Genomic DNA, 12,337 nt, shown 5'->3' on the forward strand with positions numbered 1-12,337 from the left:
ATCAGAAGACTTGGCGAGGTGAGGCAGATGGTGGGCAGGAGTCACTTGTTGATAAATAAAACGCTTGGTTTCGGTGGTAAAGATGAACTAATTTTTATGGTATCTATTGTGCATTTGCGAGGTTCGGGGAATATTTTCTCCATGTCTCGTGAACTGAGGGTGTAAAGTACCTGGGGGAAGGTTTTTTCTACCCGACGAGTGGGCTGCCTATAGCAACTTATAGGACTGTAATACTATTTTTTTGTATTTTTATTATTTTTTTTTGTCTGTAAGTATTTTTTTTAAATTTTATTTATATTTTTTTTTGTAAAAGATTTTTTTTATGATTTTTATATATTATTTTTTATTAATGTGTTTGTAAAATTTATACTATATTTTTTGTATATCTGGTTGCAGTTTAATTTTTTATTTGAGTCCAATCATCAAGGGGGGAAGGTAATAGAGACTGGGAATGGATAGGTGGGTTTGTCGTCGGGACTTGAGCGCCCGAGACATGCTATGCTCGGGTTTGTGTGCATAGGAAGTTTCGCATAGAATGATTTGGCTAATTCTACCACATGTGTTTTAAATGGGGGGATTTTCGTGCCTGAATTAATAATGCTATTTCGGACAAACCAAGGGCTTTTGGTATATCTTCTAAGTGTGACATTCTGGAATGTGGCAAGACGTTTTGTGTTTCCTGTGCCCCAAATGGGTGAGGCGTATGACATAATGGGGCGTATTTGTGTTTTGTAGATGAGTAGTTTGTTTTGTATGGAAGTTTTTGAGTTTGACTGTAGCAACGGGTAAAGGGCGTTGGATGTGTTTTTAGCTTTTTGTAGAGTGATATTTATGTGTTTTGTCCATGTGAGTCGTCTGTCAAGTGTAACTCCAAGATATTTGGCCAATTTTTGCCATGGTATAGTTTGGCCGTACATCGTTATTTCCTCTCGCGGGGCGCGGCTGCCTTTTCTACGAGAGAAAAAGACGGCCACGCTCTTTGAGGGATTCACGTCTATACGCCATTTATCGTACCAATCTTGGAGTAAGTCTATGTTTTTTGTAGTCGGTACGTAATCATCCTGGGTGAACAGTATCTAACCATAACTGTGGTGTCATCTACGTACAGAGCTTTGTGAGAATTTGAGTTTTCAGAGAGGGGGATGTCGTGAGTGTAGACATTGAAGAGGATTGGAGAAAGCAGAGAGCCCTGCGGGACCCCTGCTGTCATGAAACGTTTTATTGAAAGAGCGCCACCGTATTTTACTTGAAAAGTACGTTGGCGTAGAAATGATTTGAAGGCACCGAGTAGTTGGGGATCGATGCCTGTTTCGTGGAGTTTGAGAAGTAGGCCGTTTATCCATACTTTATCGAAAGCTTTGGCTATGTCCAGGAAAATGGCGCCAGTTGATCGCTTGGTATTGAAGCCTCCGATGATAATTTCGGAGACTCTGAGGAGTTGATGGAGGGTGGAGTGATTTGATCTAAAGCCGTGTTGCTCTTCAGGTAATGTTGAAACCTCGTCAATGTGCTTGAGGAGCCGCGTCAAAAGGATCTGTTCGTAGATTTTACCAATATTTGATAGAAGGCTGATTGGACGGTGATTTTCGCAGAAGAGGGGGTCTTTTCCCGGTTTTGGGATGAGAATGACGTGCGCGTGTTTCCAGTTTTTCGAGAAATAGCGCAGTCTGAGGGCTGTGTTGATTAGATTTACTATCGCTAGTATTCCTTTTTGGGGGAGGGCTTTAAGAGCAAAGTTTGTGACGCCGTCGGGGCCGGGGGCTTTTTTATTTTTCCGGCTTTTTATAGCGCGGATAACCTCGGCTGGGGTAGTAAAATGTATGTTTGTATTGGGGAGATTATTTAAAACATTATTGATTTTGCGGTTGACATTTGCAATGTGATCTTGATCGGCGTGTTTGAAGCTGGGGCTGAATTGATTTTCAAGACTGTCAGCGAACGCCTCCGCTTTGTCTTGATCGTCGAAGACGAGACCGTTTTCGGCGTGAATGGGGTGGTTAGGGGTGGGGGTGGCTTTTAGAGTTTTGGATAATTTCCACAGAGAGCCGTCCTGTGGATTTATTTCTTGAATTTTCAAATTCCAGGTGAAATTTACGTGCTCTTGAAGTTTTTTTCTGATGAGGGCTTGGATTCGATTTATAGAAGTTTTCAAGGTGGGATTTTGATATTTTTGCCAGTGGCGGCGTAAGATATTTTTTGTTTTAATTAGGTCTTTTACTGAATTTGGGAGGTTTTCCTTGAAATTTTTTGGGGGGGGGGTGAGGGGAGAGGTTTTGAGGCCTCGTCAATTGCGGACATTGTCTTCGCGAATTCGTCAACCGCTGTATCTAAATCTGAGGGATTTTAAATGTGGGGATTTATGGATATTTTTTCCCCGACTCTGTGCGAAAAGTAGGTCCAATCAGTTTTTTTGTTAATTTTTGCAGGGGGGGGTAAGAGAATTCGTTGAGAGATAGCAACACGGGGTTATGGTCGGAGGAAAGGTCGCAGATGGTTTCGATACTGTATGCCCAGGATGATTTGTGAAAAATGGCGATGTCTAGTACGTCAGGTCTGTGTCCGATGCTAGAGAAAAATGTTGGCTCTATGGGTCCTGCAATGTTTATGTCGGGGTGAGAGTTGGCAAAGTCATGTAGGATACGTCCGTTTTTGTTGGTGAGCCTACTATTCCAATCGGGGTGTTTTGAGTTAAAATCCCCCGCTAGAATAGTAGGCGTTTGTCCATCGAGAAGTAATTCATGATCCGACTTTTGTAAAGTCTGAACAGGTGGGTTGTAAATTGAATTAATTCTCAATGGACCTGAATGTTTCGTGAATACAGTGATGGAGTTACTTTCAATGGTAGTCAGGGGGGGGGGGTGATGTTATGTTTGTGGGCGATTTTAGTTTTCACGAAGATGGCTGTGCCACCACCCCGTGAGTGTAAACGGTCGTTTCGGTACAGTGTGTAGTTAGCGATTTTTGGTGTGTGTGAAGGATTTAGGTGTGTTTCATTTATGAGTACTATGTCTAAATTATGTGTGTTGGTGAAAATTCGTAGTTCGTGCATGTTTTTGTCAAGACCATTGGCATTCCAGAATGCCAAACGTAGCGCGGAGGGCTTGGTAGAATTAGCCATTTAATTGGTAAAGAGAGAAATGATTTGAGGGGCTGCTGTGAAAAGAATCGAGAGGTAGTCTGCCGGCGAGGTGGCAGATTGGAATTTTGGGACTAGATCAGCGATAAGTTCGCCGATCTTTGAAAAGAAGTTATTTTTGAAAAGATCTGAGAAATTAAAGGGGGTAGCTGAGGGCTGGGGGGTGGGGGGAGAGTTTGACGGAGAGGGGGTGGGGATGGTGGGGGGAAGGGGAGAGGGGGAAGGGGAGAGGGGGAAGGGGAAGGAATGGTGAATTGGGGGGGGGGTTTAATGCCTGGGCATAGGAGGTGGATGGTTGGACTGGGTGGGAGGTGAATGTGACTTGGGGAGGTACCTCAGTTCGACGGGGCGTGGCTATGGAGGGTGCTGGGCGTTTGGGGCATTCTTTGTAGTTGGCCGGGTGGGGGCCGGCGCAGTTTGCACAGGTGGCCGGGCCGTCGGTTCTCTGCTTGGCACAGGTGGCGGTGAAGTGTGGCCCCGCGCATTTGACGCAGCGGTGGGGAGATGGCAGCCTTTGGCGGAGTGGACGAACAGTTGACAGCGATGGCATTGAGTAGGGGCTGTTTTGTGTTCGAGGAATTCACATTTAATGCGTAGATGAAAGATGTGTATGAGATTGAAGATTTTCTTGCCCTCTTCGCCGTGAGTCAGCTGCACGAGGACCGTCGGGACGTTAGTACGGTCGGGTCCCGACCTCATCCTGGAGACGGTGATGGCCGGGATACCAAGGTCCTGGAGTTCGAGGAGAATCTCCTCCTCTGAGATCTGGGTAGGGATTCCCCTCAGAACTGCCTTAGTGGTCTTGTCCTCGTGCAGCTCGAAGGTGTGGAAGTCAGTTTTTGTTTCGTCTAGTATTTTTGTGGATAGTCTGAAGCTGGAGGAGTCGGCGGTGTGGATCACCACGCCCGTCGGGATAGCTTTGGCGTGGGATATACGCACACCGGCGTTCTCCAGCTTCTTTCTCAGTGTGTTCCAGTTTGAATCTGACTTTATGATGATGGGCGGGATTTTGATAGGGCGTCGGGCGGGAGTCGGGGTGGTGGTGGTGGTTGTTAGGTCTGTGTCTGCTCCGTCAGTGGTGATTGTGTCAGAGTTGGTGTCATCTGAGGAGGGCGGGGCCAGGGTCTGGAAGCGGTTGGTGGTAGCGAGGGTCTGAGGAGGCGTGGGCGGTTTTGTTTTAATTGGGTTATTTGGTGTGGTCCTAAGGGGCGGTAAGTCCTTCGATGGTGATGAAGGTAATGCAGTGCGGCTTGCCAGGTTGTGGTCGGCGGAGGTGGAGGCGGTGGAGGTGGTCGGCGGTTGGGTGGCGATGGGCGGGGTTTTTCGAGGGGTGCCTGAGAGGTAGGTGGTGGCTGAGGGGTTTACCCCATCCGGATAGAAGGTCACCTTTCGTTGGGGGGTTTTTGTGACCGTTCTTTGCATGTTATTGATGAATGTCTGGAGAGCTTCAATTGGAGGATCCAGCTTCTCCAGTTCCAGGAGGTATGTTTCCATGTCGATGTCAGTGGGTAGAGATGCAGGTCAGGAAGGTTTCGGCAGGTAATGGCGGGGCACGGGTAGGTCGTAGGGCAGAGTAGGATGGATAACGTGGTCAAGGAGCGCAGGTGGTCAGTGGTGTGTGACGCCAGGATAGTTGGAGTGTAACAGTATTTGGTTGACTGTATTGGCTCGCAGAGCGAGTCGGTGAGCTCGGAGAGCGCAAAAAAGACAATTTTCAGTGGGAAATGAGTATTTCAAGCAAAAGTCGATCTTTTTTTCTATTTTTTATGTGGCTGCTTATATGCAATAAGCATGACTCGCACCCGACATTGAGCTGTGAGTAGAAAAGTGGTGGGGGATTCTATCCGCGCCAGTTATGTGTTTATATGCCCCGGCGAAATGTTGCATATTCATTTTGCCGGTAGCACAGTCGAAGGTAGTCGCTTAAATTTGCGAGTTTGAAAAGATTTTGAAGGCTTACATGAATAACAATTACATAGTTTAAATGCATAGTAGTTATAAGAATGTGTATCTTGACAACTAGATTTTTAGTTGGCCAAGATACGACAAAAAATAAGAAAAGTTTGTAAATAAAAGTGTAAAAATGATCTTCAAGCGATCAAATTTGTAAAATATTGTTAAGATAGTATTTTTCGCAGGTCCCCCGTTACATAGCGCTCAGAAAGAAATAAGATTCACTATGCTACGAGGTTCCTGGATTTTTGTACACGCAAAAAAGGTAAAAAATATTGTACAAAAATGGTTATACATATGTGTGAAAAACAGCATTTTTAATATCTCCTCAGCGGTAATACATAGCAAATAGTGTTTATTTAACTACCGCCGAGGGGATGTACAAGTAAAATATAGATATTTGCAACATTTAAAAATTGATTTTTCCTAGTAAATTTTACATAGAAAAAAGTTGAACATCGATCCGCTCGGCAGTGATAAGCGCGCGATGCGGTATCGACGCCGTTCGGTGACAAAGTTTTCAAGCTGCCTTGGCCGAAAATGGGAACAAAATGACCAGTGGCGGGGAGTGATGATTTCGCCAGTGGCGTGGGGTAGGCACATTTTATAAATGTAAAATATATTTTTATGAAATTAAATAATGTGGCCAACTACGTCCGTTACAAACAGGAATTCAATTTTAACATTTTTTCCTTCTATAAAATAATATGTTCTATAATTAAACAATGTTATATGAAATTATGATATGAACTAAATTTGTCAATTCAACTGGCCTAAATCCGGATCCATTCCTAGGTGGCTAGTCAAAGTTTCCACATAAGTATTATTGTATAATTTTATGTGAAATATTTTTTTTTTTTTTTATTTTTTTTTTTTTATGTGACACCTCACAAGAGTGTCCCTGCCTGTGCAGTGTACAGACAGGGGAACTATGTCACCACCCGGTTGGGCGGCGTTGTGAGGCGGAATAAGGTAGGGGCTGTAGGAAGGGATTTGTTAGTGCGGGCCTTGAAGAGGCTCGGATTATAGGAGGGAGGAAAAACAAATGCCGGTAGCTCGTTCCACATACGAGCCGACTTACACAAAAACGAGTCGTAAAAACGGCCCGTTTTCATGAAGCCAACGTCAACCGTGAACGGGTGTTCAGTTCGTGTCCGTCGAGTTTCGCGCACGTGCACCGGTGCATTAGGAATCTTATTATTATTATATTTTATTGTATATATATTTTACAAATAAATTTATCTATAAATACCTATATGGAAATATATTTTATCAATCTTTTATTAATTTTTTCTTTACAAAATAGTAGCTTCTCAAAATATTCAGTTATCGTCGTCAATAAGTTATCATAAAGATTTTATTTCTAATCGTTTGGCGCACCTACGTATTGGTAATTAATACATTTATTTTAAAACGTTTTCTACAAAAAATAAGATTCCTAGAATTTTCAGTCATCGTTATCAATACCTTATCACAGAGCTTCTTTTTTGACTAATCGTTTGTCATATTGTTGAAAGTATAATATTATCATCTAGAATATTTTTATAGTATATTTTTTAATAATATTTTACATTTGTGTCATGCGGAAGCGCGGGTGGATTTGTACGTAAATCTACAGTAACTCTACAGTCTACACTTGACCTTTAAAACAAGAGGAAGCTCATGACTGTCTAAATGAAATGCCATCCCCCTTATCTAGCCCATAAAGCAGTTTTTTTATTTAAACTCTCCATTAATCCCGTGCAGCGACGGGAGATGAGATATTTTGCATTACGCACGGGAAACGCTGAGCACGGGGGTACATAGCTGTTATGTATTTGTATATTATATTCTTGGTATGTAAAGTGGCCCTTTGTTATGCAAATCTACAGTTGTGTTCCGCAATTGATGAAACTTTGCAAAGTTGACCTTCAATCCTAAAGCATAATATTCAAAAGGTCAATATTCAAAGCTCAAAGCTCGAAACTCAAGCCCCAAAGCTCAAAACCCGAAGCTTATTCAATGAAAAGTGTCCAACGAAGATTAAAGTTTCGGTAGATATGTCTCTGTGAATATTATCCTCGACTGTAATTTAATTTATTGCATTGTAATGAAAATTATGGGTATGTATGTATTATGAAAATATAATTTGTAAACTTTGCATTTATAAAAATAAAATAAAAAACATTATTTAATAATAATGTACTGAGATGTTAGTTTTTTGTTTTATCTTCATATTAAGTAAAACCATTATTTAACATATCTTCTTACGGTAAAAAACCACTTACTATCAATCTATGTTCTGGGTATATTTCATTGGAAAATAGAGCGTTAATGCAGTGTAGTTTTTTTCCTAAGTGTCGAACGATAAACCCTGAAATGTATGTCGCAATAATGAGGTTCAATTGAACGGTAACTAAGTCTTGGCTTAAATAATGATCTATTTCGTCAAAATAACATATGCTATCGTCATTGTCGCTACAATTTTCAAAATATGTACCAGATGTAATATTTATTCTTTTTACTACCGATGAACAGTTTAAAACTGAAATTTGTTCAAATGGAATACAATTGCCTGTGGTTGTTTGCTTTAGTTCCATGTGAACTAGCGATTTTTTTTTATATATAGACATAAATTGCCGAGCTGAGCTGGGTTATTGTTAAATCCTCCAGCGGATCTAACGTTGCAAAAAATAATTCTAAATGGTCTTGTGAGCATTTATACAAAGGTATGTATTTTAATAGTTGCCTCTCTTCTATTAAAGCATTGCACAACCGTTTTGTGCTTTCTATACAAATACAAAATCCGAGGAAACCTGTTTTTCGATTCGTATTTATAATATTTTTGTTGTTTGCTGCAATGCGTAGGTATATTTTGTAAGTAATATATGGCTTTATTCAAAAAATTTAAGAATGTATTGTGATTTTCAGCATTTATCGGCTTTTTAAAACCAAACTGATGCAAATTACGCGAATTTAAAATATCAAAAAAATTATTTATCAGTCTTTATAAGAATACGGTGACTTCTACACCGTCAAATTCTGTTAGTTTTAAATCGTTTCTACAAAATTCTAGAGCATTAGCACAGCTATTGCTAAATAATTGTGAGGCTTTATTAACCTTCATTTTGTTGTTATGGAATCAATGGTTGAGGTTGGATTTGATTTAAATTTTTTCCAGTTTGCAAATAAGTTGCAAAATTTTACGTTTATAAACAAAGTAAATTTTTTTAAATTTTCTAATTAGTAACTTACTTTCTAATAATAAGTTTTCCATTTTTTGTAATTGACTTCAATTGGTTTATTTTTTTGAGTGGTTTTTGATATTATAAGTGGTTCTTCCATAAAGACGGGTTGGGGCTCCTGAATCTGGGGAAAAGACACATAATATTATAATTTTAGGTATAAAACATTTAATCGGTTACTAGGGTGATCCGCGCACTACATTATAATACAATATGTTTTTGATATTATAAGTGGTTCTTCCATAAAGACGGGTTGGGGCTCCTGAATCTGGGGAAAAGACACATAATATTATAATTTTAGGTATAAAACATTTAATCGGTTACTAGGGTGATTCGCGCACTACATTAAAATACAATATGTTTTTGAAGTCATCAAAGGTCAATAATCAATTGGTACTCAGCACCAGTGGCGGCCGGTGGTCAAAATATGTGGGGGTTCACCGGAGTACAACATTAAGTCATAAAATAAAAGAAATAAAGGTACTTAGCTATTAATAAAAAAGTTCTATTTTCCGCTCCTTTTATTATATTTAATTCTTTTTAACGTTGAGAAACCTCTTTCAATTTCAACTGAGTTCATTGGAATGGTGCACACAAGTCTTAGTAATTTGGCAGACTCGGAAAAGTCTTCTAATAAACAAGTACTATAAAAAGTTGTAAATTTGACAAAGCGCCGTCAGCTTTTGAAAAATTTATGCAGGGCGAAAATTTCACAGAGTTCACCTTTTAACTTAACTTTATTTAGGAAGTCTCTCTACTCGACCTATTGTTCTTAATATATTCCACATTCAAACACATTTTTAATTTATACGATGAACAAACACAAAAGTAATCATGTGTCGGTATAATCTGCAATTGACATACCTAATTAACAATTGATATATACGATCGATATAACTTGCAATTAAACTTCAAAATTTTCGCAGAGCAAGAAAGGTTTTAAATTCAACAGACAGTGCCCGGAAACGGCGACAACTGAATAAACTGATAACAGCTAATCTGAACATCATTCATCTCTTAATGACATGGTATTATCTTGTATGCTTATATCGAAGGAAGCTGTAAGCGGAATATTCGCTGAAAAGGAGCAGATGGTAAATTGAAGACACGATATCGACAAGAATATCACACAATTTTAGTTTAACTTTCTACTGAACAAACCGTTCCTTATGATGTGGTGGCTCCGGACGCCGTCCTTGATATGGTAATATTTGCAAAGAATAGTATGTACCCACGCTTCCGAATTTTTCACAGAATATGCGATCAAAGCAGTCAAATTTTGGATCGCAATCGAAAACGAACTGCTACAAACATAGGCACAAGTCACAGTCGGTCTGCAAGTTAAGCGCGCTTAATAAGTAGGTACCTTTTATATGAGATATTATAACCGAACCGATTTTCGTATTGTGATTAGCTATGTCGGAACATTTGTTGGTTGTTCGGCGCTCGGGAGCACATATTAGCTGGCCGCTACTGGTCGTAGAACGACCCTGTATCTTCCAGAATGCGACGTTTACATATTGCTCAATAAAATTTAGCCTTCAGGCGCATTCCCACAGTTCGTATTTTCAAAGTTAGTGCAGTTTCCCACATTTGCACATTCGACCCTACAATAAAACAATTCTTCGGCCTGGTATTTTTATAAACATATTGTCTTGTTTGTATCATTTATGATTTAAGAATTCATTTTATTTCAAGCAGCGGCAGCTTTCAAATAGGGCTGTTCGCTTTATATTTTATGATCACCCTAGTTAAACCATTATGCCTAAAAATATTTGCCAATACCTTTCCCACCCCTGTCCCATAGTAATAAAAACCCCAAATAAAGTTTCATCTCCCTTAAAATAATTCCTTTAAAATATTTGTATTGTTTAAGTCACGTTTGTATCATTAAGAATAGTTAAGTGCATTTTATTTATGTTAAGAATGTTGTTTGCCAACGAGCGGGTGGAACATCTTTATTTTGGTAAAATGTCCTTCAGAATTTAGTTTAAATACAGATACCTCCAAGAAAAAGGACAGTATTAGAGTGTTGCTACAACTGGTAGGTACAGGCGTACCTACGCAGGAGCTAGTGTTGATATAACTGGTAGGTACATGCGTACCTAGGCAGTCAGTCGTGAGATAATTACTAGGTTTATGTAAACCTAGGGAAAACTGAAGAATAGAGGAAACTAGACCTTTATTTCTTTCAGTTTAAGTTTTAGCAGAGGAAAATAAGATCCTCTGCAAATATATTGTGAATTAATAAATTTATATGTCAAAAAGAAGAAGTGTTTTCCTGCATTCCATCTGACGGCGTATTCTCGTACCACGATAGCAGAAACATATGGTCCTTCGAGCCGGATCGGGAACAGCAGCATCATGGAAGCGGGACAACACACAAAGACGTCATCTGTCTGCGGCAGCAAGGCGGGAACCAGCAGGAGCTGGAGGGAGGCTCAAATAAAAGCTTCAGCAATCAAGGTGCACATCACGAGACAAAAAGCCCGCCTACTTACGGAGATGGCCGAAGCAAAGATGGCTGCTTCCGAAGCAAAGATGGCTGCAGCAATGTCAATATTGGAAGCAGAGGAGCAACATGCGGCGCTCGTTTTAGAAGCTGCATCAAGGACTTCGCAACGGACTCCCGAGGATAGAGTCAATGACTGGGTGGACCAGTCACATCACAGTTCATCATCAGAACTTGAAGATCACGATGAACAGCCTCTTCGAGTTCAAATGGAGCAGCAACAGGAACTGCTCAATGATGGGCGGTTATCACTACAACCGCCCACAAGAACTGCACAGCAACAGCCCTTGGCAGGGCAGACTCTCCCGTCGCAAATGGAACCTCGGGTAGAGCAGGCTCATCCGCTGCAATTGGAACAGCGGTTGGAGCAGCACAAGGGTGGGCGGTACGCATTACTCCCACCAAAAGGATCCTCAGAGCAGCAGCCCTTGGCAGGGCAGACTCTCCCATCGCAATTGGAGCCTCGGGCAGAGCAGACTCTTCCGCTGCACTTGGGACAGCGGTTGGAGCAGCAGCAGCAGGGCGGGCGGTACGAGCTACTCCCACCCAGAGGAACATCGGATCAGCAGCCCTCGGTAGGGCAATCTTTTCAGCTGCAGTCGACGCAGCCTCAGCAGCCAAGCAGTAGCTGCTGGGAACTGCCTACTTAAGAGCAGCCATTCAACTTAGCAGCGCATCGCGACGGGCAACAGTGGCCAGAGTCGCAGGGCCGATTACAGGGACCAACACCTGCTATAACTGAAGACCGTCTCGCGGAATCAATTGGTAAGGCAATGTCTTTATATAATACCAGGCCCAAAGTTAATGATCTTCCCACATTTAACGGCAATCCAATTGAATGGATTGCGTTCAAATTAATATTCCATCATACCACAGACTTCTTAAAAGTATCTGACAGCAAAAATTTATATACATTACAAAAAGCGTTAAAAGGAGAGGCGCGTGACGCGGTTTCTTCCCTTCTTATAATTTTTGGCGCAAAATCATCACCTTGTTCGGCGCAATTGGTAACAAATAAAAACGCGGATCAATTTTTATCTCAGTATCCCCAGGCCGTCGATGTAATAAAAACAAAACTTTACATGGACGACTATTTATATAGTTTAAATTCAGTAGAAAGTGCGAAGAAATTAATACAAGATATTACATACATACATGCTCAAGGCGGGTTTTAAAGGGGGAGGTGAATGCGAAATTACCTACTACAACTATTTAGTCATAAGATATACATTTTTACGGGATTTCTAGTTTTAATACATTACCTACTACACAATTTTTAGTCATAAGATTTACATTTTTTACGGAATTTCTAGTTTTAAGACATTACCTACTACACAATTTTTAGTCATAAGATTTACATATTTCACGGAATTTCTAGTTTTAAGAGTAGCATAAATATTTGTATTTTAGACATTTTGATAAATTTAACTGGTAATTTTCGTAGACAAGCAGTAGGTACCTAATAAAGATAACAGTCGCATTCTTTGCCTATTTTGTGAAGTATCTTCACGG

The sequence above is a fragment of the Hesperophylax consimilis genome, chromosome 18 (genome assembly GCF_061612785.1).
Source record: "Hesperophylax consimilis isolate HC1 chromosome 18, BYU_Hcon_1.0, whole genome shotgun sequence".
In the NCBI taxonomy this organism is placed as follows: Eukaryota; Metazoa; Arthropoda; class Insecta; order Trichoptera; family Limnephilidae; genus Hesperophylax; species Hesperophylax consimilis.